Here is a 7,502-nt window from a genome sequence, read left to right on the forward strand (position 1 = left end):
TTAAAGATATTAACAGTTTAATTTGAGGTACATAGTTGCAAGTAAAGTGTAAATCAACAAGCAGAACTTTATTCTGCTTTGTTACTTTATTATGTCTGTACTAACATTTTCTGTGCTTTGCTTCTGTGCTAGACTCTCTACATATGTTCTGATATGTTTCTTTGTGTTTTCTGTGTAATCGCTGTTACACACTGGTCTTTTACAATGTTATATCTCAGATAACCCTGCCCCTAAACAGCATGTAATGAAAGGAATACGACAGTGATTGATCACTTTATATCTCATTTAGATGGCTCTATCTGTCTAAGCAGGCGGTTGTTCGCCAGTTGAAGCTGCAATGAGCCCCAGACATTTTGCTGTTTTAGTACACGAGGATAGAAGCAGACTGACAATAAAGTCTTGTAATCACTATGTATTTGAATATGCACAACTTTTTCAAATCTTGTGAATTATCTACACTACATAATCTTCCACAGGTCAAAGTTATATTAATAATGTATCTGCATCATTTTGAGTTTACATATTCATGTTTAAAGCAGTCAACAGCAGCGAAAGTGCATTTAATCTTATATTTAGAAAAAAAATTTTGAAGAAAAACCCCAACTAACACTTGTCGTCACACATTGAATGGCACTCAAAATCTGTCTAAACAACCACTCATTAATAAAGAATGAAGCCTGTTTTAAATATAGCACTTTATTTCAGATCTTATCATTCGCTTTAAAAGAAATTTCAGCACCACGGAGAGCTCCAGTGCCCAAATGAGCTGAGAGAGACTGCTGGTTATGAGATGAGGACTCAAACTATGACTTTTATCACCAGCCTTTGTATGTATGTATGTGTGCATGCGACTGTATACCTGACTGTATACTTGTATACTATAGTTTATGTTTGTATCTCAGTGCCTGTGTGGATGCATGAATGTGTGTGTGTGGTGGATGATAGCACACCAGGTGTCACCAGGGACTCCACAGTAAACATCAGTAAACAGTGAACCTGCTGACGAGCTCAGACCTTATCCACTCCTCTAAATTCCATCCATCCATCCCTCCATCTCCTCATATGCACGCATGCTCCGCATCTGCCTCTCCACTGCAGGGTAACTCTAATATTCATCTGCCTTCATTTGTCAAAAGTAAGATGAATCCTTTCTGCAGAAGAGACGGAACGTGTGTGCATGAAAGAGAGAGAGAGAGCGCCCTATAGCTGAATGAGTATCAGAAAAGATTAAGCGAAAGAAAGATCAAAGGAAATAAGGACATGTAGTAATACTATGACATTTCAGAACTGTACCATGGTATTACCATGTTTTTGGACTTTGTTTTGGTACCAGTTTAATACCTAGTATAAAATACCAGTTTTGACATGATTCTATACTTAGTTTTTTGAACATGTACCATAGTAATTTAATGAACCTTAACCTATACATGACTTATTTTAAGGGAAGGAAATAATGAATATACAGTAAAATAAAAAAGAAGATAATTAAAAAGCCCAAAATCATAATATAAAAAAGAGGATAGACATATCGAAGGTGATCTACAAATAATATATAATCAGTCAAATAAAATTAAATAGAAGACAATTAAGAAGACAATTAAAACCCTAAAAGAAATTATAAAAAGATGATAAAAAGATTGGAGATGTTAAAAAAAAGTTTGACGCTTAAAACATACTGTAGAACTGGAGACCATAGATGATGTGTGAAGAACATCAGGACTATAGACAACAAAAAAGAAAAAAAGAGAAGTGTACCTCCCAGTAGAGACAAGGTATTCTTGGCTTACTAACCTCGATCAAATTAGATAAATTGACCCTCACCTTTATAGAGATTCATTTGTTTGTTTACTTGGATGCTGAGAGAGCCTGGAGAGCAGGAAGGTCAAACCCTCAACCCCTGTGTTCATGCCAGCTGTCTGATAGAGTGAGACAGACAGAAAGACAGACAGAGAGAGAGAGAGAGAGAGAGAGAGAGAGAGAGAGAGAGAGAGAGAGAGAGAGAGAGAGAGAGAGAGAGAGAGAGAGAGAGAGAGAGAGAGAGAGATTCACTTTAAGACTAGAGAAGTTTAGGATAAAGGTAAAGGATGGATGGAGTGATGGCTGGATGGATGATTCAGAAGGTCCACTTGACCCCCCCGATTAGCTGAGCTCACTTTAATTAGCGCTGAGCTAAGTGCCAGTAAAATTAGCCACATTGTGTCACCTGCCAGAGGCCCTGCACTATCGCAGCACATGTTGCTATGGCTACCAAAGGACAAGAATGGAGTGGCTGAGGAAATAAAGCAAGAGGAGAGGAGAAAAACAGTCAACATTAGACATGATCCAAACAAAAACAGCATTAAATGCTTTTTTCTCATTAGAAAGTCCATTGTAATGACATACTAAAGAAAAATAATTCTCAAATGCCAGCATGGTGCATAAGAAGTAGATAAATAAATTAACAAATTAAGGTGAACATCACAAACTACATTTGCATTTAGCAAAATACCAAAACAAAAAAATAAATAAATAATTATATAGTGGATCAGAAAGTGCAAGTTCCTTGAGTTGCACTGCTGTGTTCAGTTGAATTTAACTTCAAAAAAGTAATAAAGTCTAACTAGATTTGCAATTCCTTAAGGAAATACCGGTGGTTGCAAGGCAACAAAAATAGTTTAAAGTTTTAGTTAAGCTTAGTTTTTAAACTTTGGGTCTGCATAATTGAAATGCCACATCAGAGTCACTTTGCAGTTGCATTGACATTCAGCATTCGTCTTGTTTTCAGTCTACGTTCGTTGGATGGATGGATGGATGGATGGATGGATGGACATCAGATATAGAGAAGTAAGGTGAACTTTGTCCTCTTTAATTTACCAATTTAACAGCAATTCAAACTTAAAAAGCAATTGCACTCATTTGATGATAGATAGATAGATAGATAGATAGATAGATAGATAGATAGATAGATAGATAGATAGATAGATAGATAGATTATATTAATATTTATATTATTTTGCCTTATATATATATATATATATATATATATATATATATATATATAACATTTATATTTGTTTTGATGAAAAGCAAAATGAGAGATGTGGTGGTTTTCACAACTGCCCTCAACATTGCTGTTTCTGAAGGATAAATCTGAAAACTTCGAGTTAAGAGAGCTGTGCTGTTAAGACTTCCCTCCGTGTTTCATGATCATACAACGCCCTCTAATGGTCACCGGAAGCTTGGTGCTTCCAAAGGAATTTGAGTGTTCGCGCCACTGAACTATGAGCAAGTGCATTCTTTTTGGTTAATTTATTGTGTCCACAGTTGGCCCAGAAATTATTTGGACACTTAAGCCACACATAAAAATGTATGAATGCCATTAAATTTGATAATATCAAACAAATGATGCTAGACCTTTTCTAAGAGCTAACTAGCTTTTTTGCAATGAGCTACTTCTAACCAACATTGTTCAAATATAATTTCTAGAGGATGTAGGAAGTCAGTTCCCATCAGGTTCAGAAAGGTGTGCCAGTAGAGTAACCACAAGTATAGTTCAACATAAAGTAAACTTTATCGACATGTTCCAATAAGTTTGACAACCAGAAAGTGTCTAAACAGTTTTTACTGGAACCAAACATTGAACATTGACTAGGTCAAGACCATAAAAAAAAAAAAAAACATAAAAAGGAAAAATACTGTTTAAGAAAAAAAATTGTAAAACAAATTGTACCAAAAAATATTTAACCTTTTCTCAAATTTAGCCCCAATCCCATATTGTTCTCCAGCTTGCCCACCTGCTTCAATGGGTTCGGCATCTTTCCTACAAATTGCATACCGGTACTTTTCTCTGTAACGGTATTCAGCTGGTAGGTAGCTGTGCAGTGTGTAAACCTCACTCCCCTGGCCTCAAGAGGCGCACTAGCGACTGATGCAAGAAGCTGCAGCCTTTAGCCTCCTTGATAGCGCGCCCGCCTCCCATGACGGAGACGCCGGTTGGATTCCCGCTCGGAGCGGGTCAAGTAGTTCCAGTTAAAGTGGTGCCATGACCCAGATGGGAGTGTGGGGGTGAGTTTAACATAGCCAGCAGGTAGGTACCTGTGCTGTGTGTAAACATCACTCCCCTGGCTTGAAGAGAACTAGCGACTGATACTAGTGGCTGCAGCCTTTAGCCACCTTGTTAGTGCGCCCGCCTCCCATGCTGGAAACGCCGGTTCGATTCCCACTCGGAGCGGGCCAAGTACAACCGGTTACATGCACATGTGCACATTTAAAAAACACAGAGAGACTAATTTAGTAAAAGTTATATTTTAGTAAATTCGTTTACTAACATTATATATATATATATAATGTTATATGTTATAATAATATATATATATATATATATATATTATTATTATTCTTTAATTTTTTTTACAGCATGATTATATATGATAAGGTACAATTGGGCTAGAAGCTCCCCAATGGTAAAAGACCTATTGAATATAATTAGCTAAAACATTACATTGCAGAAATAACTATTATGGTACCTTTTTAAACCCCTGTGAAACAATGCAACTAATGGTTTGACATTAGTGAGAAGGAATGGATTTGTTGATGTGGACATGCAAATTGGGCCCATTTTGACTGCTGGAAAAGGCAATAGAGATTCATTTAGGCATGTACTAAAATTGTAACTCCAAAAATTTGCACTGTTGGTTTTCCACAAGCATAATAAATAAAACAATTTTGAAATATAGTTGAGATTTTATAAAATGCCAAATGTGACTGAAATAAATGTAAATTGAGAAGTTCTTAGCCAATGCTAGCCATATTTTTAACCTTTTTATTTTATTTTTTTACTATTATTACAAATATATAAAATATAATTTACAATGATATTCAGTATATATGTATTCACTATCATTATACACTTTGGGAACACAATAAAACAGAATTTCATTAAGGGGAGATTTTAGTGTTGTTGCTCATTAATCGTGAATTTATAATTTTTTTATGTTTTTCAATACGGGTCAAAAATTACCAGAAGGACAAAAGGAGAATGCAGTTTCTTAAGACAAAAGGAGGGTTGAGAGTCCAAATACTTTCTGGGGCCACTGTATGTATTTCATATTTCAATACATTTAGATGAAAGTCAATGAAATTGATTTTGTCAACAATTACCACACTGCAGTCTTTTGAGCAAAATATTAGCTATGCCTATGAAAAAGCTCCTTTAAAAAAGGCTGCTGGTTTGGCATACAGTTTATGGTATAATGTCAATGAATATACAGGGCAGGAAGACCAATTATGAAGTGGTTAGATACTGTCATCCACATGTTTTGCTTCTTAGAAACATGCTGTTGTATTGCAATGGGACAGAAATGTTAAACAAATAGTTCACCCAAATAAGTAAATTCTCTCATCACTCACCCTCATACCATCCCAGATGTGTGAATTTCTTCTGCTGAACACAAACAAAGATTTTAAGAAGAATATTTCAGCTCTTTTGGGCCATACAATGCAAGTGAATGGGTACCAAAATGTTGAAGCTCCAAAAGCACATAAATGCAGCATAAAAGTAATCAGAAGCTATATAAGTGTGGGTGAGAAACAGATCAATATTTAAGTCCTTTTTAACTTTCAATCTCCACATTCACATTATTTTGTGTTGTGCATATCACCACCTACTGGGCAGGAAGAAGAATTTATAGTAATAAAGGACTTAAATATTGATCTGTCTCTCACACACACCTATCATATCACTTCTGAAGGTAAAGATTTAACCACTGGAGTCTTATGGATTACTTGTATGCTGCCTTTGTGCATTTTGGAGCTTTAAAAGTTTGGTCACCTGCATTGTGTGGACCTACAGAGTTGAAATATTCTTCTAAAAATCTGCGTGTTTAGCAGAAGTGAGTCAAACATATCTGAGATTGCATCAGGGTGAGTAAATGATGAGAGAATCTTTATTTTTTGGGTAAACTATCCCTTTAAGTGGGCCTCTTTCAAGAACTGCCACAGCAGCGAGCCCAGTTGAGGCTGAGTAAATGGGTTTCTCCAGCTGACGTCAGGACAGTTGGTGTAAACCCCTCTCTGGGGAAGGAAACAAAGAGAGCGAAAAATTGAGCAAGAAAGGGAGAGATAGCACCTAACAACCCATCCTACTGCTACCATGGAGAGAGGTGAGCAGAGAGAGCAGAGGAGATGTTCAAGGGAGGAAACCCTACAGGAGAGAGAGGAAGACCAAAGGATGCAAGCACTGGGCAGACTCAGGGATTCCCCCATCTGGGGCTCGCACCAATCCACGTCCCAGGTATCGCCCCGCACAGCTCGGGACTACCGCAGTAATGAGATTCAATTACTGCAGAGCCTTACATAATCAGCTAGGGACAGTTTTGCCTACGGTACACTCATTCAGTCACGCAAACACAACAAAAATGCACACAAGCGCTTTTACAAAAAGGCATACAGAAGAATTAGTAGACATTATCTTAAAAGCACATAGTTACTAGTGATAAATTAAAATGCAGGATCACATTTGAGGTTACATTTGAATGAAAAGTGTATTCTGTTGGAGACAAGACCAGATATTATTCAACTAATTCTGAAAGTCTGAGACCACTAGCAACGATTACATTTCATTAAAAAAAAATCATTATAAATGATATTATCAGTATAACAATTCAAGTAAAAAGTTTAATTGAACATGAATTTCAGAATGTTTGTACTTAGTATGTCTCCCTTTTGCTTTAATGACAGCAGTTTCTGCAAAACTTGATGAACCATGTTATCCCAACATGATTTGGGAATTTTGTACAAAGGATTTAACATGGTCAATATCTAATTTTTTGCTTATTCTGTTAGTTACCTGGAAAATAGTGCAGGATTAAAAATATATATATATTTTAATTCATTTGATGTTTATAATTTTTTTATTCAGTTTTAAATCCTTAAAAAACCCTGAAACTTTCATTTTGAAATTCAAATGAGAAATTAAGATTTTTAATGTGACTTTTGGGCCCCGCTGTAATGAACATAACATGTCACATGGCATATGCCGTTTAATTATGCAAGCTCTTGTGAGTCAAACTGGAGAAAACATGATTTGAATGTGGCTGACTGCAAGTGTTATTCATCATTTCACTTTCATTCTGCTTCATTGTTTATTTGCACAGTTAAACTGGTTTTAATTGGTAAAGATAATTAGCTTTCTCATTACAGAGATTTGAAACACACACCATCAATCAACATTCATTACTGCTCACTAAAGCTCTTGCTGTATGTTATTATCTATCTATTATAAGGTTATTAACTCCCTCAGTTTGCAATCTGATATTATTGGATAGCTTGCTCCCCCTATAGTGACATTGCTTAGTGTTGGTATGTGATCTATAGCAACTATAACTTGTCACAGAAGTGCTCTCAATATTATGATTTAAAACCCACACCAAAACAACCTTCCTTTTGCATTAATGCACTCACAGAGCCAAATGGCATTTCTTAACCCAAAATAAACTTTTGTCATTTTGTTCTCCAGAGTATAG

This window comes from Xyrauchen texanus, chromosome 23 (genome assembly GCF_025860055.1).
Source record: "Xyrauchen texanus isolate HMW12.3.18 chromosome 23, RBS_HiC_50CHRs, whole genome shotgun sequence".
NCBI classification, from domain to species: domain Eukaryota; kingdom Metazoa; phylum Chordata; class Actinopteri; order Cypriniformes; family Catostomidae; genus Xyrauchen; species Xyrauchen texanus.